Source organism: Chamaea fasciata, unplaced genomic scaffold (assembly GCF_029207755.1).
Source record: "Chamaea fasciata isolate MVZ Bird 193981 ecotype frontalis unplaced genomic scaffold, bChaFas1.0.hap1 SCAF_2, whole genome shotgun sequence".
In the NCBI taxonomy this organism is placed as follows: domain Eukaryota; kingdom Metazoa; phylum Chordata; class Aves; order Passeriformes; family Sylviidae; genus Chamaea; species Chamaea fasciata.
This window is the reverse complement of record NW_027094087.1, coordinates 55,465,752-55,488,532: the sequence shown is the minus strand read 5'-3', so window position 1 is coordinate 55,488,532 and position 22,781 is coordinate 55,465,752. Positions and strand designations below refer to the sequence as shown.

General features: G+C 39.4%; 1 protein-coding gene across 4 annotated transcripts in view; it reads right to left on the bottom strand.

Annotated features, from left to right (window-relative positions):
• ENOX1 (ecto-NOX disulfide-thiol exchanger 1) overlaps positions 1-22,577 on the bottom strand; it is a 309,445-nt gene extending 286,868 nt beyond the window's left edge. For 3 of the 4 annotated variants that reach the window (XM_066176215.1, XM_066176214.1, XM_066176217.1), the window contains exon 1: positions 21,914-22,572. The gene's annotated coding sequence lies outside the window, so the exon portion shown is untranslated. Of the gene's footprint in view, positions 1-21,913 lie in introns of all 4 variants that reach the window. The other variant, XM_066176219.1, reaches the window with a different exon arrangement.
• Between the last annotated feature and the right edge of the window lie 204 nt (positions 22,578-22,781).

The following is a 22,781-nucleotide window of genomic DNA, read 5'->3' as shown; positions in this document are numbered from 1 at the left end:
CATTTCTTACCCAGTTTATGACTGCACATTTACCTTCACTTGCAAGGCCTCTGCAGTTGACATCAAGCACACATCTTACCACAACTCGACGGGAATTACCACTCAACAGATGCAGCACATTAACCACCTAAATGCATGCTGTTCTCTGGCTGAAATGTCTTCAGCCAAGCGACCTTGACAATAAGTAAAGATTTCAGGGTCTGAACTGTCAAGTCCCACAAAACTTGTGTCATAAAGGTAACCTTCAAACTGACCAGGTGAAAAACCGTACTAATTCGATAAGGGATGAAATTATATTTCTTGAAGACACACTTCAGGAGATTGTTGACCTGAGAATTTCTTATGACATATTTACAGAGAAATGTTATGAATTATTGCACGGCTGAGATACCTCTGTGACAGAACGTTTGCAACCAAAGATAACAATTGTGTGTTGAGTACAAGCACAGAATTTGCTGCGCATAATATTAGCAGTGTTGATTTTAGAATTGACCACCCACCTGACTGTTCCAAAAAACCTCCTGGAGTTGCTAAAAGATGCCAGAGAAAGTTTTCACTTGTAGCAGACTTTCTATCTTTAATAACACCAGCTGTCACTTTTACAAACACATTATGCCCTTCACAGTTATCCCATATTCTGCAAACACCAAAAAGCCCAAACTCTCCCACAGTTATTAACATCTGCTTCACTTACTGATTCTGACAAACTGAAGGACAAAGGCATGATTTAACAGATTGCTCCACATAAAGCAGCTATGCAGTCCACAGAAGGATTCATCAAATGCCCCTGTCACAGAGCTTTATAAAGCACAGTTTAATGAATGTATGCAAATTGCTATAATATATAAAATGCTTGATACCACTTCAACAAGTAACATGCCTATGAAATCTATGGAGAATGGTAAGACAGATCAATCTAATTTGTCTTTGAAATAAAGTGATTTGGTTTCCTCCAGATAATTTCAATCTTTTTTTTTTCTTGAATGCCTTGAAGCACACATTACATACAATGAACCACTGCTTTGGGCAATGGCAGATGTGATTATTCAATAGAAAAAACACTCAGCAAGAGACAAACTGGAAGCACACTGGTACTCTTCAATATTTTCCTTCAATGTTTAGACATGCTGGCACTTCTAAAAAATTGGTTTTTCCAAGCCCTGTTGCATTTAAACAGCCCCTATTTTTTTCTGATGTTGCTAAATGGGAGATTGAAGCCTAAGTGCAAGTCAGGCTGATATTTACAGCATGAGGAAATGCTCAGAGATACAAAATCGCATCAGAAAACAACATGCACCTAGGATGATCACTGCTTTTGCTGTTTTCAACATTATTGATCTGGAAATTTGATCTTTTTTTCCCATCATGATAAGGAAAGAATAGCTTATGAGCTAAAATGATTTTCGATGAAAAAAATCAATATTTTCTAGAGCTTTATCCTTTCTGAGAACTGAAAGATCTTTTCACCAATTGACTTGAAAAAAAAAAAATAAAAGTGCACTTGTGTTTTGTCAAAAAAGCTAAAAACCCAAAATCACCCTTTAAGGACTTTGTGGAAAAATACACAGAACTACTCTACTTTTTTTACTTTGGAAAAAAAAAGCACAAAAAAGAACATGGCACTATATGCATCAGAAACTAGAAGGTGCAAAGTTCCTGGATCTTGGCTTTCCCACTTACATTTAAGGCCAGGCAGGTGTGAAAGAGAAAGAGGACTGTGAAGTACCATGATTATCTCTTTGTCTCTCATGCTGGGAGCATAAAAGGAAAACCAACACTAGGTAACACTTTTTTGGGTGGTTCTTGGTTATGTTATGTTAGGAGAATTCTCAGTGTAGTAGTCTAACAGATAATTAGTTTCAACTGTTATTTTATGTCACAGTATGATAGAATCACTTAGGTTGTAAAAGACCTCTGACATCATCGAGTCCAACCATTAACTCAGCACTGTGAAGGCCACCACTGAATCATGTGCCTACACATCTTCATGACTTTTAAATACTCCCAGGGCTGGTGACCCAACCACTTCCCTGGGCAGCCTGTTCCAATGCCTGACCATCCTTTTGCTGAAGAAAATTTTTCTCATATCCAATCTAAACTTTCCCTGACACAACTTGAGGCCATTTCCTCTTGTTTTATAGCTTGTAACCTGGGAGAGGAGACTGACTCCCACCAGTTTGCAACTTCCATTCAAGTAGAGAGGGATAAGGTCCTCCTAAGCCTCCTTTTCTTAAGGCTAAACAACTTCAGTGTCCTCAGCTGCTTCTCATAAGACGTGTGCAGTAGGTCCTTCATGCATGTGTCTTGTTAAAACAGAAGTAATTGCTGTTACTGTCAAAGCTAGACACAACTTTTGCTCAGTGCCTTAGGCAAAATGACCAAGATGAGCAGTACTTGGTGCAGGATTCTCAAATCTCTCTATCATGGGACCACAGTTTCTGCGCAGAGAATTAACTAAATCATAAAATAAGAGTCCAAGCTGGAATACCATGTCAGAAATGTATTGTGATCTTCTCATTTTAAAGGTACTAACTTGTAAAATCCTTTCCATTCCGTTACACTAAATATTCAGTATGTGCCAGGCACTGTGGAAAAAGCTTTTATTTCTGTACAAATGAATATACATTAGAGTGAGTGTTTATAACATTTTTCTAGATTTGGGTTTATATAACTGACAATTAAGGGGTGATATCTTTAACACTGTGTATCACTTCTAGATGCCAGTATCACTTCTAGATGACAGTTAGCAATATTTAACAAAGCAGGCAGTTCTCATTTTTATGTCTTTTGTTTTTGTATTCAGATTTGTTCCTTCAGCTTTGCATTCAGTCAAACACTAAAATCAGGGAATAAATGAACATGAAATGCCTTCCTTTATTATACCTCATTTCTCAAAATAACTCTTTCAGCTTCCATCATTACCATCCCTATTTTAAATTTGTTCTTTTCAACATAAATCTACAAGTACAGAAAAATCTCTCCCCTTTTGACTGTGCATCAAGACCAACAGATTCACAGTTGATATAGGTAATAAAGGCAAATTAAGGAAGTTCCATGTCACTCCTCCCCTCTTATCTCCTGAACCTATATAAAATTATATGAATTATCATAAGCAAAATTAAACATTCTAACTTTTCCCTCAAATAGAGAGAAAATTATTATTCTTGGGAGTCAATCTTCTTATAGCTCCCTTAAGATGTAACATCTAATAGATTTTAGGTTACAAAAAGAACTTCTTATACAGATTCCAGATTCAGTAAAAGAGCTTCAATAAAGCATATTAACCTGTAGACCATCATTGACAAAATTACAGTCACACTCTGTGCAGTGGAATGTGCTACATGATAATGCACAAAAACATTTTTTAATCTGTTACTTCATGGTGGTTTGTTGGGGGTTTTTTCTTCAGAAACAGCAGCATTTAAAATCAGGATGCACTGCTTTAACAAAATAAGTGGGAAGCAGAGCCAGTCCACCAAGGCCCACATCCCTACCCACTGACAGATTCCTGCCATCCATTGCAGTGAGGATATTAACCCATCACTGTTATGGACAAACTACCTATGCTGGACAGCAGCATCACCAGTATCAGCAAATGGTTCTGAGACAATCCTGAACTGACAGTGAGGTAGATGAGGAAGGGCAATTCTTGCTTTGATAAGCTCCTTGGCAAACTAACACAAACCCATGTTCCCTGTTAAAAAAGAAAAAATGAGGGGGAAAAAAAAAAAAGTTTGTTAGATTGCAGACCTTTTCCTTCTCAAAGAAAGCAAATTTCCAGTGGCTGAAAATGCCCTCTTTCCATGTCCTGTGGGAAAATGCATGAAAGGACTCACTGCTCTGAAATCTGTCTCAAAAGTAGCAACCTAGGTGCAAAGACTCCCAACCTGAAATATTTCTGTGGAACTACTGAGCAACATTACTGTGGTAGACACTTGTGAAGCGAAGGGTCCCCACCTGCCCTGACAAAGGCAAGGGAGACACACAACACAGCCACTGCTTTTGGTTTGACAATGCAGAGCCTAAGCCACCTTCCTCCGGCTCTACAGAGTGTCTGAGACACAAAGAAATGTGCTGCTGTCACTGCAGTCTAGAGGCTGGAGTAGAAATTTCATAAGGAAATACATACCTTTGGGGGGTTTTGTTTTAAAAGCAAGGCAGAAGCACTGCACTCTTCATCCCACTGAAAGACTGGCTAAACAGCTGAATGCAGTAGATGCAATAGATTTCTAACCCTTTACCTTTTCTAATTAAAGTGACAACTCTTGGAAACCCCTGTTCAAATCATCATAAGGAATGTAAAAAAAGGTTCCAGTAGGTTCAATACAGGTAATATTTTTTAAAAGACTTATGAGGACAACACGGTTAAATTCAGTATGACCATGACATTCATTTGTCCTGGAAAGTCCTTAAACACTAGTACCATAACATCTGAAGATTATGACACCCCAATCCTGCATAAAAGAAGGAATCACTCCAAAATATCCACCAGTAACATCCTGTCTCAGGTAAACCACAGGTAAGTCAAAAAATCCATAGGAGGAAGAAGAGGACCATCAAGTCCTCCTTGAAATAGACACCTATTATAATGGGAGCCAGACGCAATTCACAGGTGTTTACTCACATTACTTGAAAGAAAGAAAATTATAATGTTCTCTTCTGTCACAGAAACAAACATGGAAGATGAAGCTGTGAAGACGAGCAAGATCAAACAACTTGAGAGGAGTCTAGGAAGTCTTCCTAAGTAGTCAGTCATGCCTGCTGCTAGAAAAGGAGGCCAGGCACCAAGACGTCATTCTCTAAAAAGTCAGATCCAATAAGGAATAGCTTATCAAGATAAGAATTATTAGCAGACAGGCTAGTGGCAGAATTAGTTCACCATGGTGATGATAAAACAGCATTAGGAAAGCAGGGTAATTTTAAGAAAAGGCAAGTAAAAATACCTGCCTAACACATTGCACCAAGTCCTTCTCATCTCCAGTATGCTGATGCTTCAAAGTTAGCTGTCCCAACTGACAGCCCTGTACTCTGTCTGCCAGTGTCACAATGACTTATAGCATGCTGTGGTAGGTTTGCAGTCTCTGAGGATTGCGTGTCTCTGTGAATGATGAGGATAGCTGCATTTTGTTCCAGTTACTGTGAATTAGGAGCAGAAGCCACTGTCTAGCAAGCCTTCAGCACAGGCTTCAGCTGGGAAAAGGCTGGGTACAGTGCTTGGGCTGCAGTATTGAAGGAATACACTTCTCAGAAGGATGAACTGTCTGAACAGGTTTCTGTTCCTGCTTTTCCCAGGAGGACTGACAACAGTGTCTTTTTCCATAGAGACACATGCATTCCACATAAGCCCTTCCTAGCATCACCAACAAAAGATCAAGATCAGAGTCCCATATGTTTTTCAGGAAGGGACATCCCGAACTCCAAGGGTCGGGCAACAACAAGGAAATTCTTGTACTGACCTTGGGCTGCAGCCTTCTGTCATCTGTTAATAACCAGCAGAAGCCACTAACCACTGCATTAAATATGAAATAGGTGACAGTGTAGACACAGGAGCAGTGGCCAGTCTCCTGTTTAGCCCTTCTGGTAACACTATGACTTCATATTGCATGCCTGGCTGGTTTTTTTCAACCCCTGTAAATGCTTCTACATAGTCTCATAAAAACTTCCCTAAATTTACCAAATTCTCTCTTCAAGTTATTTTGTTTTTCTTCTCAACTAGTGCACTTGGAGTTTATTCCAGAACTTCACCCTCTTGGGATGTTTGAATAATTTCTGTTAACGTTCAGTCTAAATTCATTCATGACTAATTACTAAACATATTATCTTGAGCAGTTATTATCCCTCAATTTCAACAACTCTCCTCCTTCTCTGGTGTTTGCCCTCCAAAGGAATTTAGTACAAATGTTTTATTTCCTGGACATTATACACAAGTTATTAGGAATGACGGCTTAGCATATTTTGTCAGAAAGTCTGACAGAAGGTAACCAACCACTGGGAAAATGTATTTAACTTTTTTTTTTTTTTTTAACTAATAAACAAAAGGCAGATGCTGATTTCTTTTCCTAGATACTCCAGTATAAACCAGGAATGGTTGGACCTGTATGGAGAGCAATCCATAACCTACGGCTAGAGGAAAGAACTGCATCTGAGCAGGCATCTCCCCGGGGCTGCAGTGAGGATCGTGAGCACTAAGCTGTCACCAGAGAAGAAATACTTGATAGAGAAAGGAAGAGTCGTTGGCATCTGCCATGTAAGAGCCATTTTCTAGAGACCTTCAAAAAGGAAAGGCATTGATCATAGATTTCCTTCAGTCCAAACAAACTTGAAAACCAATATATCTAGCATCTAGACTCATACTCTCTGGGTAAATGCTGTACCTGCTTCAGTTCAGATTGGACACGGAGAAGAAGTTCAGTAGAAGGCTGAGTGGTCTCTGGAACAGGCTCCCCAGGGAAGTGGTTACAACAGTGAGCCTGTCAGAGCTCAAGGTGCATCTGGATGCTGCTCTAAGTCAAATGGTTTAGTTTCAGGTTGTCCTGCAAGGAGCAGGGAGCTGGGCTCAATGATCCTTAGGGGTGCCTTTCTACTGGAGATATTTTATGATTCTATGCCTATGCAAAAGGCAATTTCATCCACCCCATTATTCAATGTAACCATCATGCTTGTGTGTTGAATTCAATGCCATTCAACTGTGTTAGGAATGGTCTCAGGACACACAATGCATCAAACCACTCTGCTTCTGTTTTGAAGCTGAGGTGGCATTGCCATGGCCAACACTAACTCTTCTCACTTCTTGAATCACAGCATCCAAACATCCACACACCCTGTACTTAAATACCCAAGGAAGTCAGGTCCAGGACAGAGACCTTAGACAGAGAAAAATACACACCTCTAGTGCTCAGTTCCTCTCATCCTAAATGTGGATACCTAAAACAGCTTAGATTAATTGCATGCAGCTATAGGGTCCAATGATCATAAAAGGAATTTAGGGAGAGTAGCTTTGATGTAGGCACTTATGCTGTAGATAAGAAAGTTGAGACAAATCTTATGACTGAAGTCTGCCTCAGGAGAGCTGGCATTCAGACAGATCTGAAGGCACAAACACTGGTTCAAAGGATGGGTTTTCAATGACATCATGATCTAATCTGTAAGTCTTTATTCAGTCCTGCCTTTTCTATTTGAATACTAAATAGAAGAATTAGAGATTTGGCTCAATGATAGCAATAAAAGTCATCAGGAAGGCTGATTTATAGAAAAATATTAAAATAACTAAATATGTATTTCTTGACTGAAGCCACTATTGAAAGGGAAATATGATAATTATCTACAAGCTCTGGAAGGATACACAGACTAAAGATTTTTTTAATAGGGTTTTTCAGGAAAATATAGCTAAGAATAATGTGATTATACCAAGCAAAGTAAAGTTTAGGCTTACAGGGAAAAATTCTTATAATGAAGTGTATTCTATTGCAGAATAATCTTCCAAAGGAAATTGGATGAAGTCCAATCACATCACAAAGCCTGTCCATGACTGGACAAAGACCTGGAGAGGACAAGTTGCTGCAAGACGGACTAGATGACTCAACAGCATTTTTTTATTTTTAAATTCCTATCATTCTACTATACTAAATAATCCAGTAAGTCAACGGGAAGAGGGAAATAGGTTTAGCAACAATTGCACAGCTGTTTCTTCTTCGAGGTCTGTAGGCTGCAATCAGTGCAAGACACACTGATTGCACAGAGGGAGGAAACATCTGTATGTGGCCAGAGCACTGTGTTAATTCAGGGCTACAAAGTTGGATGCCTGATGTCCCCTTTTCCCCCTCTTAATACAATAACATTGCCGGAAGAATCGACCCTGTGTTGTAAATGTATCAATCATGATTTTTGCTGCACCAGCTACTCATAATTGGTTTAAGCTTTCTTGATCTCAGATGCCAACCAGTGTTAAACAAAACACAAAAAATACATAGCCTGTGGGCACATATTTCCACTGAAATAATTTTGCCACATGTTGATCTACAAGGAGTGGGAAAACAATGTTTTCTTAAAGTTGCGATACTCAATGTTAAAGCCAGGCAATATTTTACTCATTAATTTTGAAAGGGCTTTGACATTTTATAACTAAAAAATCTTGCTGAGAGTCTGTGCTAATACACAGTCTGTTTTCTGTTACAGTTAAGTCACAAGTAACAGAAGCCTTCTTAAGGAATGACTATTCAATTAACTGTGGATTTGATTTCTCTTTCCAGAAAATATTAGATCGTCTTAACAGGATGCATATATCCATAAAAATATATTTTCTGAGGAAAGTGCTTTCAAGTATAACATTAGCTTTCCACGACCGATTTCAACTCCAGTTTTCCCTCAGCAGTCACACTCTGTGATGCTGACCAAACCTCTTCACCCACTTCATGGGAGAGGTCGGAGATTTCAGAGAATCTAGTTAGGATGTACAGCAGGAAACAACTTTTCTAAAAAAAAAAAAAAAATTATATGAACATCATCTGAAGAATAAATCTGCATACCATAGGGTCTTTTGTTATGTTTTGTTTTATTTTTGTCATGAGGGTTTTTTTGCCTCAAGTGCTCAATTAAGCATACAACAGCAGAGACAGGATTTCTGTTTTTCAAAAGAAGGAATATTAATGGAAATCTGTCTGCATAACAAAGCAGTGATCAGCAGCTCAGAGTTTACACCACTCATTCTGAATTCACATTATTTCTCCCTGATTTCTTTCCCTTTTCCAATGAACTTCCCAAATGAGAACCCAAATTAATATTTTCCTACTTTCTTTCCTTTGTCAAAGGAGTTAGGAAAAAAAATATTACAATTCTATCACACACAATCCTTCTAAATGCTTCTACATGTGAGATTCTTTTTTCTCATTTTAAGATAATACTTAACATAAAGCCAGAACCTTTAACCAATGCAGCTGCAAAGGTGGGGGCTGTGACCCTGAAGTCTACCTGCACCTTGCCTCAGTGGAAGGAACCCACTGCTTTTAATGGGTCTGAACTTAGACTGAGAGAAAAACCAGCTGCAGCATTACAGGTCAAAGGAGTTGGACACACAGGGCTGCTGGATGGGGTTCTAAGAGCAGCCTGGGACGTGTAGATGATGGAAGATAATTAAAGGGAAGACACTGGGGCCCAAGGACAGGTCTGCGGACTGCACAGGGGTGGGCACACGACCAGGGCAGGGCTAGGAAAAGCAGCAGACAGGGAATGGACCTATATGAAGCAGCATTTTATCATCTCCAAATGATCACAAGGCAGAACACCCTGCCTACCAGAATACCCTGGGACATGATGAACTCCTGCAGCTTTCTGGGGAACCTGGGCAGAGCTCTGCATGGAATTCCAGCAACAAAGTCTCTGCTGCTGCCCTTGGGCTTGTTTTCCACATGACGTCTAAGCAAAGCAAAAACAAAAAACAAACAGCAAGACCTGAATACAATGAGACAGAGGAATGGAAAAACTGATTAAAGCATTTTCCAAATGCCACACAGAGGAACAGATGAAGGAAGAAGTGGAATGACATTAATTTATTGTTATACACTTACTGTAACCCTCAGCATTAGGCACCAGAAGTTTCTGAGGTAATTGATTTGGCGTGCTCACTTTTAGGAAACAAAAACTGATATGAAGTCCTGCCACAAGCTCAGATTATTATGTAAAAGATAATGGAAAACTGACAAACTGAATGAAAAAAAAAAAAAGAAAAACCCACAACAATTCCCCCACCCCCAAAAAAACCCCACAAACAAAAAGAAAAGTCATTAAAAAACACTCTACTGACCAACTAAACAAATGCCTGCCATACCAAACTGTCGCTGTCGACCTCGTTTCAGAGAGACAAGGCACACTCTTTCAAGGAGTGAAAAAAGTTAAAAGTTTGCCATATACACCCCTTTATATAGAGTTTTATAAATCCTCCCATATCTATGCCCTGTCGGTTGGTGACAAGCTGTCACCCCATGGTAACTGGTCAGTCTTGCCAACAAGGTGTCTACGTGTAAGAAAGGGTTGTTTGTGAGATTGTTTTCATTCTTTGCTGAGACAGGTGGGATTGTTGAAATAGGTGCAAGAAAACAGTCTTAATCTGTAGAGTTCTTTTGCTGGGAAACAAGTTGTTTTTTTGCTGTTGCCGGTTCCTGTTTCCATGAAGGGCTGTTAGCTTTCTCACGGCTATGTCGGTCCCACTCGGGATTCACACTCTAAGGCCTACACAGGTCTGCTGTCAGCCACCACACCAAACCACTTCTAGGCAACTCAAAAGAGTAACTCGAAGGCTAGAAAAGCATTTGGAGGCTTGGGATTTTGTATGTTAATAGTCCTACTTCAGCAGGATATCTGGAGGACCAGTTGACGAAATAGGAAGGAAGAAGATGGACAGCAAAAAAATGCATGGAACAGTTGTCCTTGTTTTAGGGAAAGCAAAAGGAAACCATCTCATCTGGAGAAAGTAGGAAGGCTCTAAATCAAAAGTGCACTTTTCAACTTCAAATTACTTTCCACCCCCTCACACCCACAGTGAGAGAAGCCGTGGAAAATTAAACTGCATGAATATTGAGGGGAAAATCTTTCCTTTTTCTTAAAATCTTCCAATTTGGGAGTCTGAGTTCTGAGTTTTAGGATTAAATTGCAATCAATAGCACCTTTCTTGTTTTGCTTTGAGATGTAGATTTTAACCTTCTGTCTTGAGGACTCTTTCAAGGTTTTGTTCGGATGGTTTTGAGTTTGGGGATAAAGGAGACAAGAGGGAGCACGAGGGGATGATCATCTTCACAACATTTTCACAAATATCTCTGCAGCGTGTCCCAGGAATTGTTAGGGAATACCTCGGCACTGTGTGTGTAGTGGGTGACACATTCAGATCTTTGTAAAGCCAAAATACTCCTGGGCTCCCCCTCCACTCTGTAATATTGAGCAAATGTAACAATTACAGGGTATTTTCAAATTAGAAACATTTACAAAAGACTACCAAAATTGGCCTGGCATTCTGAATTAGAAGAAGACTATTTGATTACAAATGAGATTCTTAGATAACTACATACAGAAATCCAGTAAGTTTATATGCATTGATTGTTGCCACAATGTTGAAGTGTCTGTGAGTGCAATTGCATTACCCAATTAAGGCCCGAATTGTAAAATTTATTCATGTAGTGCAGGCATATCATATTTTAAAATTGTTCCAATCAGTTAGATAACACTCCCTGTCTGCACAGGAAGCCATTCAACAGTTTTAGGACAAAAAATCTTTCCAGTTTTTCTTTAGATCACAGAGTGGGTTGAGTTTTTTCAGCTTAAGCCTTCCTAAGACAAAGAGAACTAAATATTGAAAGCACTGTACAAGTTTTATAATTCAGAAAAATGTTTAGAAGTTTAGAAGAAATGTTTAGAAATGTTTAGGAGTTTAGAAGCACATGTCTTACAACTTCATCAATAGTGAAGGCCTAGGTTCTTTAACCACCATCCCACATGCAATCTTAAAATATCATCTTAAGGTTCTACTGCATTAGGTCCCTCTATGGGTTCAGGAAAAGGGAGAACAGCTATCCACAAACTGTGAATTTTAAGATACATGTAATTAATTAAAATTAAAAATAAATACAAAAGAGTAAGAGTCCCATCTTTCACTTAGGGAATAAAGGCACACTCTGGCACACCAGCTTTTGAAAGATTTACAACCCAAGAACAGGATCACAAGGTCTGCTGGCCACACAATGTTTTCGCATGGCTGAAAGATATTTTCTTGCCGCTAATAACACCAGTTTAAATTTTAATGGAGCTGTTCTGAAGAAAAATAATTAACATATGATTGACTTCCCATTTATTAGAGAAAACAATAATAGCAACTAAATCAGTATCTTCTGTATAATTTCAGCTGTCTTGGTCATGATGAGTTGTGCATCTGACTCATCTCACAGACATGCATGACATAATGAGAACAAACAAAAATCATTTGCAATGTCAAGGATTAGATTTTACCTAAGACAAAGGAAATAGGACCATATTATGAGGGACTACCTAGGAAGCAGCAGCCAGCCAACCATTACTTCTTTGAGTCATGGAAAATCCCTGACAGGTGGTTAATTGATAATAGTGTACCACAAGGCAATCTCTAAACTTTCAGCTTGATTGCTAGGCTTCAAATGAGGGCACATAATCTTGGCTTTTCACAGTGCCTCAGTTTAAAGTGTCACTCTAAACACTTGGTTTACAAGCCCTTCATCCCTGCAGAGTTAATTTTTTAAAGGAAATTTTTGTCTGCTACAAAGGGGGTTCAAAGCAATCTCAAGCGGTGGCAGTGCCAGAGAGGACTTCTTGGGATGTGATGTCCTACCAGCTATGGCCACCAGCAAAACACTAGAGTTGTCAAGGAGAAATCAGGACACTGATTTCCATCCACCAAACAAGCTCTTGTCCTGCTAGCTGATGTTTAGGGATGTTAGCTGAAATAAAACAGGGAAATGATTAGTGGCATTGAGTCTGGCAGGCGGGTTCTTATCCTGGCAGACACTCGGCAGACTGTGGGTTCAACTTAGTCACAAAAGGAGGATGTGAAGAAGCCCAATAAAACAACAAAAATAGTCTGCAATACACATGCTTCTACTTGGGATTGTATTTATTAACACAGCGATTCAAGCAGTCTTATTATTAGAACAAGAACTAAAATAAACAGAACAATCCCGACTGTCAGAGTACCACCTATCAATCACGAGGGTTCCTGCATTCGAAGAAAAACAGAGGCATCTAAACAACCATCCATCCCTTGTCTAGGCCCCCCCAGTTTCAGTGGGACAAAGCAAGGAGTACATGGCAACTGGAGTCCTGCCTGAAATGGCTGGTGAAGGACCTAGAAGAGGATGGACTAAATCCAAGCTGTGGCTGTATCGCATTTCCACTCCATGTGGGGAGAGATCTGTAGTGCCAAAATGCAGTGCCAAACATATCTGGGCTTAAACACTCTCTGAAGCTGTCCTCTTAGCTGAGGAGAACAGGCCCCCTAACTAACATCTGTAGGATCACATCTGGATTCATCCCACCACCATCTTGGCACAGCAGACTCTATAAAATTTTTGCATGCCAAAGGATTAATACACCCATCATTTAACTCAGATGTCCATAAAATGATTTCTGAGGTTCAGAAAATATGAGTGGCATAGTAGACAAACTTCTGCTTCCATCAATCAGCTTTTCATTAACATCATTCATCCCATCCCCCATATTCTGAAAAAAATCTGCTTTCTCTCTTTACCATGCAAATTCCTCTTACATAATAAATACTGCAACACAATAAATCCTTCAGCGTCCCTTTTCCTTCTAGGGAAACAGTCTCTGCACTACTTTATGCTGAAAAGGTTTTTCAGACTTCAGCACAGGCATTAACTGTGATATTTCCTTCCTGTGCAACATCCAAAGACTGTGTTTTTCATTTTCTCCCTGGTAAGGAAAGGTACTGCCATCAAAACCCTTTGGCTTTACCCATCGGCCTGTGAATGACTGCATGGATGAAAGCTCCTCCTAGGATTATCCTAGTTATGTGAGGCCTAACTTAGAGACCTTCCTCCAAAATGAATGAGGCATGAATGCTAGGCTCTTTTGAGGGTCTTTTTTTTGTTTCCTTGCTCACCTCTTTCATTCCCTGAAAGATTTTCAGACATCATTTAAAGAGAAAAAAAAAATCAATACACAAAAGCTCATCTGTTAGGGGCTTTCAGCCATAGAAACAGCATATAAAAAGGAAATAACCTTGAACACTTTTCTTCTAGGAATGTTGCCATAGCCAGAAAATTTGACCCTCTCCTCATGGAAAATAGGTGAATTTAAGAAATAAAATCCAAGCTTGGACTCATCTCTAATTTTCATTCATCGATTCTCCATTTATCTATACAGTGTAGGAAACACTAAAAATCTGTGCGCATATGAAGGCAACCATCTGTAAGCAAAAGGACATTATCTGAATGTAAGAAAGAAAAGGCAACAGAAGGACCTGCTCCTGTAGTAATTGCTGTCTACTGTTACAGTGTCGTTTTGAGCTGTCAAAACTTGAGACCTAAAATAAACCCCACCAAGTTTTCTTCAATGCTTTTCTGTGTCGCACTACTTCTCTTCTGAATTGCCTTCATAAATTCGAATTCCTCAAAAGCCTTGTTACTGACTTTCAGGGAAAATGTCAGAGAGACAGATTTAATATGCAGCTCCAAGACACTTCCTTACCCTGCATTATTACCTCCTCTACTGCAAGAACACTGCTTCTCCTGGGAAGAATTTGATTTCCTTACTTATCAACACCTTCCTCTGCATGTCAGCATGTTTCCTCTCACTCTCCTTCAGTCACACAGTAAAAAAACCCTGGAAAAGGTGAAGTGTTGTATGTGTTAATGAAAGGCTGATTAGGAATTGACTGCTAATAAAATAGATGCTGCATCCCATATTGCTGTGGGATTTGCTACCAACTATCAAGCCAGAACACGTGTGCACAGGTAGCAAATATACCGTGGAGAGGCACTTGTGCACCTCGCTATTAGCCTGAAACAGATTTTCCAGCATTGAGCAGTGACCCGCTAATAGCTTACATAATGGAAACCAGCACCAAAATGAGTCAGTGTGCTTGGCAAATTCAGATCATTAACCACGAGAGAGCACTTCAAGTAGATCAAGGGAGAAACGCATACCCCAGAGAACATTAAATAGAGAAGTCTTATTAGTGATGAGTAAACAGGTGCAATATCCCTCTAGATTTGATAGGAGTGACCCTCCCATTTCCCACAGAGAAATTCCTGTCTGAAAGACTAGGTCCCACTTCTCACAACAGAGAACAATCTGGAGTCTTGACATCCCTTCCCAGGTACCAACATGCCAGAAGGGAGCTCTGTAAGAAATAAGCAGGAAGATGGAGTACACGGCTTCTACAGCTGCAGACTCACCACTGTGCCGAGGCAGCAGGAGCACACAGAGATTAAGAGCAATCCATGCACAGATCCATACTGTACACAGTCAATAAGGAAAGACTGGGGCCCTCTGGGAGGCACTCCAATGAACTGCAAGCCAACTGGGCTTCACAAGGTGGTGGCTATGGTGCTTTTCAGTAGGAAGTCCGACCAAAAGTAAAACAGATAAGTGAGTTTTTTACCATCCACCCACCATCCCCCCAAAAAACACTACCAAGCCAAACTGCCATACCTGAAGCTACAGAAAGATCATTCCAATTAACAATGTCACCAAAATAAAGATTGAGAAATAAAACTGAGATAGTTTTATGCCAGGGCTGCAACTGTTCCATTTGAGCAGTGATGACAACTCACGGCCAATATTTGCACACGGAGTAGTAATTGCATGGTAATGGAGGCCGTGTATCAGCTTGAAATATCTGCAGATGCACTTATACCACAGTTTTGGAAAACCTGATCTAAATGTTTTGACGATTTGAAACAGATATTTCAAATATTTTTTAAAATTATTTTAAAAAGAATTTTTAAAGGTGAAGAAATGCAAGACAAAAATGCAGGTTTCCTCTGACCCAAACTAGTATTTATCATGTTCTACATGAAAATGCAAATCAAAGCATATTCCATGTTAACCCAAAATGGTTTTGTTTTTTTAAAGCATAGCTTAACAAGTTTTTTTTTTTGTAATTTAATTGCCTGCATTGCAGTATAAAGAGCACACGAAGAGCACACTTTGTTCTATGTCAAACTGCTTAAATCATAGAGTTTCCAGAAACACAGTTTCCAGGATATACAGAAGCTGCATGAAGAACTTACATTTCATACTTTCAGCAGTCCTCCACTTCTGTTCAGGGTTCTCAGCCCTTGGCTTTATCCTAGAGATATGACATATACGTAGCACTTCTCCATATTTCATTTTTATGAAATTGAAGTGACTCCTTTGATATAAAATAAGTAATTTCTTCTCATAAAAGGCCAATACAAGGGCCATTTGACAGGGCAGGATGTTGCACTACTGTTTGAGATGCCTATCGCGGCAAGCAAGTCTGGCACTACACACAATGCTTACTTGGCTTCATTTTCTTATCTATTTTATGTGCATGAACAGCTGGAGATGGACGTATAGAGGCTTTAACCTTCTGCGGCACATCTAAAAAATACACAACCAAAATCTATGCAGCTGTGAATGCCAGAAAGCCATCTGTATACAAGTTAATTGCTTTTGGTTTGAATAGTTTCCATTTTTATCCTGCCATCTACATTTGCACCTATTCAGTGGTTCAGATTGGATGCAGCAGGGACATGAACCATGCTCCAAACCAGCTCTTCCATCTCCCAAGCCTGCTTCACTGCAAGCCTTCCCCCAAAATCTTTCCCTCCTCTGAGCATTTTCTTCCTTCTATCTGTCTCAGAAACCACGCAAACAAGCCTCAGGAATGCTATTTACACCAACACTTCCATGAAGTGCATTACTAGACTGAGTGGATGACAGAAGCAAAGCAGAGCCTTATTTTCTGGTCTCCTAACCCCACTTACTTTCCAGTGACAAAATAGAGCTGTTCAGATGCAACAAATTCAGCTCTGAGCAGAAGGAAGAGCAATGTCAGCCTATGAAGCACCTGATTGCTTTGAAAAACAACCAGCTGTTCCTTTTGTTCATTAAATCTGTATTTACGCATACGTATGCATGTACAGTAGATTAACAATGCAAATCTTATACCAAAAAAAAATCTCTGACATCTACTTAAAATTTTGCTGCTAATTACAGATGTGATTCAGACCAGTGATGTACTTCTAATTAGCAAAAATAAGAAGTCCTGTTTTCCTTGGAGGAAATGAGTATGGCCTAACTAGGGAAAATTAAACTAAAGCTAACACTAAACACTTTTGCTTTGTACCCTCTAAAGAGTTTTTGTTAGCTCTGACAGATCTTTATTAATGACCCTATAAAAGCATCAATATTATCTAAGCAAATCCACTATTTTCTTCAAATATCTTCATCTGAACATCTCATCTCAGAAGGTTGTTTCTGTCAGAGATTGAGTGCAGAGATGGAAGCTTGCAATATTTACTGGAAACAAAACAAGTACATGGAAATGCTACTAAAGAAACATGCACATGAACTTTTCTATATTTACAGAAAATGTTCTCAAAAAAAAAAAAAAAAAAAAAATAGAGTCATGTCACCCAAATCTGTCCCTTTATAAATATATAAGTCTTTTAAATATTGCTTGCTGGCTGTGGGAACAATAACAACAGCCTCACCGTAAGCCACTGGCCTTATAGCTGGTATAACTAAACTAAAACACTACTTATTGTGACCTTTCCTGTTTACTTTACAGTTACTGGTCAAAAAGTACAGTGCCACCCTGCAGACACACATAATCAACTTTATTTTCTAATCTAATTGACAAATGGAGCTGTTAATGTCAAGAAACATCAAGGAAAAGCTGCTCCACTGAACCTGCTCTGTCTAGCTACCTGGTGTTAGACTGTTGTGAAAAAAATCTGCTCCACATGCACACAAAGAAGCACGGGGGTTCATCAGTTTGCAAGGAGGACCCAAATCCTTTCCTGCCCCATTTCCCCCATCCCATCACTGGAGTCCTCCTATCTGCAGCACACAGTGAGCCTGGAGGCACTGTGGCAGCTCAGGGAGCCCAAATAACCCCTGGGAGACATGAGCCCTAACCCAGCCCCACAAAGACAGCTTGCACCCTGGGGGCCAGAGGAGTCGCCCATTACCAGAATTCCATGGGAGAGGCTATTTGGGACCCAATAGCCTGTGCCCATGGGCAAGGCCACCAGAGGAGGTGGCTACCATAGGGACCAGAGGAGTCCCAGCCAGCTGCTGGAGGGACTGGAGGACCTGGATGTAGATTGGGACACCCATGTGGAGGAAGAGGATTCAGCACCAGCTACTGGAAAATTGGCACATGAAAGACCAGCTGCCAGGAGGTCTGTAGTGTGTATTTGTGTCCATGTCAGGGAGTTTGTTCTGGAAGCTGGACCAAAACAGAGGCTTTGGCAGCTCATATGTCCAGGTGCCAGCACCAGCAGAGACAGGATATTTAGGGAACAGTGGTTCCATACTGTACACACATACACATTACATACTCCTCACTAAGAAGTGTAAGTCCTAGGCAGCCAGTGAGTGGAGCAGTGAGTGGTCATTGCTGCTGTTCAAGCTTGCGTGAGGATAAAGTGTGTCTGTGGATCTGTGCAGTTGGCCATGTATATAATGTATATAGTATACATTGCATGTGTATGTGCCTACTACCATGCTCCTGCAGGAATACAGCCTGGCCCTGCTGCTGCTTGGACCCAGGGACATTCAGCTCTGACATCTTCATCTTAACTGGAATGCTGGATTCAGCTTCCCCATAACACTTGGAAGTTCCCAGTAAAGGTGCTATCCATCACGCATAAACTAACATTTATTTGGAAATAAAGGGATGTAACAGAACTGGCAATTTTCCAACAACCAATGGGATCACAATCCTCTCACAGTAGCTGTGACACAAGACAGAAAGTCCAGAATGAAAGATGGTCATGCAGTCTCCAAAGGATCTTTTGTCTAGAACCACTGATCTTTTCTTTTTTTTTTTTTATGTGTGTCAAAAAAGTACTTTAATTGCCTAGCATCTTCTCATGCTGTCTTCTGTCATTTCCTTGTCTACACACAGCAACACATCCTTTTAATCAGCACCAAAACCAAAAGTAAAGGTTTCAGGTCAGACCACTACACCACAGCACAGACTTGAACGTTACTTATTGTCTTATTTAAAACTAAGTTTCAGCACATTCTAATAGACAAGGAAACATGCTCTCCAACGTAAGAATAATGGACAATTTTAACACAATTTATGACCTATTCTATTTCTCCTGTCTGCAGTAACAGGGAACTTCAAGAGCAATGGGTCATCAGTGTCTAATATTTCTGGATGACTCAAAGACAGATAATCTTCTCTGCCTCACAACAGCCTTATGTTTCACCTACTTTAACAGAGCTACTTCTAATTTGTACCAAAACAAGATCAACATCAGGTCCCTGGATTCCAGCAACAAAATGTACCACAGCACCAAGACGATGTTATAAAGTATCATATACCACATACACCTCAGGTAAACAAAGCCCTTTGGCAAAGTAAACAGTAAATGACCAGAGAGGATTACAGCTGTTGGCTTCGTGACTTCCACTATATGGAAAAAACATAATTTATTGAAATACAGACAGTACCCAATACATTTTTTCCCCTCAGGACAGGAGGGGAGAAATTTCTCCACCATGGAAAACAACAGCACTGGCTGAATAAGGAGAGCCTACAAAGACATCATGAATTAGCAGAAAAGTACTTTGGAAAGATAAGATATTACATATTTTCTGTGGGGAATAAGAACACTGGAGATTATTTACTTTGCTTTAATTACTTTGGCACACTGCTAGATTAGTTTTTGTACGTTACCAGATTTCCATACCATCATTTAACAAATGCAAAGAAGCGAGTTCATGTTCTGAATATTTAAAGTTCACCCTAACCATATTATCTTGTCCTGTGCTGGAGTTTCTGCCCTTCATTTCACAAATAAATAAGAGGGCTACAGCTTCACTTTAAAAACTATTATTACTACAGTGATGCAGGCAGCACCCTTAATTTCTGGGTATGTCTTCCTCACTTGCCTTGCATCTATCTAGATGCATTTTGACAAAGCAAGGATAAACATCAAGTTTCACTGATGCCTTCGATCTAGATTGCATTAGATCATCCTCCACTCTTCTGAACACTTCACTTTGATGGAAAACTGATAATAAGCTGATTTCCAGAGGGTTATAACTTATAAAAACACAGCGTAACATTTGTAAGAAGTTTCCTTGAAAGCTTTATGAAGTGTTAAATAGGCTTTATAGTTACGGACCATATTACTGAACAACACTAATAAAATAGCAGGTTTAGACTCTCCAATAACTAGAGCACAAATAAACCTATGATACATAAAAAAAATATCACTAGTCCCACTGTTTGGATACTAATATGGGATTTATGAGAGCCTGTGCTGAAATAAAGATTCTGTCTTTTTCTTGGCTCTTTCCTATTGCAAATCTTAAAGAATGCCTTTACAAGAAATCCAAAATTTTCCTGCCTTGAAAAGAGCTGTCTGTACCTAAAACAACTGCAAACAATACCACTTCAGTACAACTAAACAAACAATATAGGAGTTTATTTCTATTCAAGAAACAAACAGAGGTTAGCAACAGGATTTTCACCTGAAATTTTCCCAAACTAATTCGCCACATTTTATTTCATATTAGGAGGTTTGACCATGAGTACTGTTAAAAAGCTTTGGACTTCCCTGCAGCACTGACAGAGCAGGGATTTTTCTTTTCTCTTCTCTATATGTGCAGTATCTAAGACTCTCCTCTCTACAAACATGACAATTCCAAAACTAATGAATACCATTTTAATAATAAAATGAAAACTGACCACACAGTAAATACCCATGCAGCAATAAAAAATTCAAATGTTTGATGCCTGAAGGATTACTCCACGCAACATGACAACAGAGTTTAATTTAAAGCCAACTGGGAGAAATTAAAAGGCTCAGGTTAATTATTGCTTTACGGCTGAGCTGGAGGCATGAAAACAGAGCAACTGAGAAGAGCGTGGAGATAAGCAACCAGGGTTTCAGCCTGTCTCCTCTCTACTCATCTGCTCTCAGGCCAGGCACCACGACAGGGCTCTTCAGCAAGCAAAGAGGCCACTTCAGAAGTCCCTCTCTTCCAATAGCTCATCCCTCTGCTCTGCTCTTCGCTGCACACCCCATGCTCAATTCCCAGCGTGCCCATCCTTCACAGCACAAGGAAAGAGTCCCACCAAGTCAGCCACTTAGACCTTCCCTGCCACTGCTACCAAAGCACGAGGCAATGCAAAACTGGCACAACTAGTAAAACTAGGAAATATTATAGAAGTGGCAATTTTTAAAGGAGATGTTGAGAAAGATGGCTCACTGTCAAGACAAAGGAAAACAACAAAGGTTCTGGGAGACAGGCATTTATAGGGCTCTTTGTCAAAAATATGAGCTTTGCAGCACTCTGTGATAGAAACACAAAACCAAACAACAAATTTACTGGCTTACAGCAAGCAAATGTAAGAATGAGCCCAGAAAGATGGTAAAACAGTTTTTAATATATCCCTGCATATTTGAATATCAGGACTCTGAAAATACTAGTTACAGTTAACAGCTAATTACATATTACTAAGAAGATAACATTTGCTGTTAAAGTGAAAATATTTGTTTGAAACTAGTTTGAAACATGCAGGAAGCAGATATCTTGCTAGACACATATTTAAATTTTTATGTAAGAGGAACCAAAATCTTCACATTAAAAGGATGCACATTTGGATACTATGACAGGTTATGCTCTCCAGCAAAATTGAAGAACCTCAGGAGAGGATTAGGGATTAGACAGACCTTTTTTTTTTTTTTTTTTTTTTAAATTTTAAATGAGAGCTGGAAGACAAAGAGTATCTAGTGCATATAAAATTTCTTCCAAGTGGGAAAAAAACGTATTTGTAAATGACTAGGGCTTCCTGAAGAAAACTGCAGATCAGATACCAAGATATTTCCTTGCTAAGAGAGTGAATAATTCAGTTACCAGTCATTGATCTCTGAAATGGCTATGATCCATCTGCTAAGATCAGGGAATTGCAAGTTTGTCTATTAACTCCTGGCTTTTTCATATTTGAGTAATAAAGCCTGTGCCAAAAATCAAGGACTTGCGAGAGGTTCAAGGACAGTATCAATTATTGTCTTCAGTGACAAGGCATTAGTTTGCAAGGTTTTACAAAAGGCAGCCTAAAGGTTTTGAGTACTTGTAACTTCATTACCTAGAAAATAGTATCATCTACGTTTAAGGTAAAATTTAAACCCTCAATTATCTTTAATTTAAATTCACAAACCTGAATGCCCAAGGAGCTTAGCTTGATCAGCAGACTCTTCAGATTCTTTGGATATGCACCTTAGCCAGCAGCTTCCTCACCTTTCTACAAGGGCTGCACAATGCTGTAGTGAAATGGTCTCCTACCCACCATCAGGTATGGCAGAATTTGGTACTTCTGTTGACATCAAACGCTCCAGAACTGGGTAAGAGTTGCCAAGGAGAGCTCAGCAATTTCTCATTGTTAATCCCAGCAGTAGCACTGACTCTGATTAGCTCTCAGGGGAATCCAGCTGAAGATCATTTCCTCCAAGCTGAACAGAAGAAATCATCAACAGGTGATGTGTAATGTACTTCTGGTGAAATAAAGCCTCAAGGACAGGACTGCTTTTTCTCTCTCATGCTGCTGTAGATGTATGGACAGATAGACAAAAAGCACTACTGTAGATTTCCATTTTATATTACTTTAATGATTATTTACACGAAGAAATATTTAAAATTCCAGTAGCATTAATCATAACATTCTACATATCACCTAGAGAAACTTCAAAAACACGTATTCACACATACATGCTCTACAAAAAAACACCAAATGCACACAACAGCGACCTACAGTTCCCAACAGAATTGCTTCACAAAGAACATATCCTCAAAGTATATATATGTTACATTTCAAGATTTCTTTTGCATTTTTAAAAATAAAATAAATATTAAAAGTTGCATTATAATATACTTTTGTCTCAGAAACAAATTCATTTCTGGAGAAAATTACATACAAGATGAAGCTGTGAAACTCGGGGGTTTTTCAGCCTTTAAAAAAGAATGCTAAGCAGAGGTTTTTCTGCTGTCTGTAGCTACTTAAAAGGAGGGTATAGAGAAAATAAAGCCAA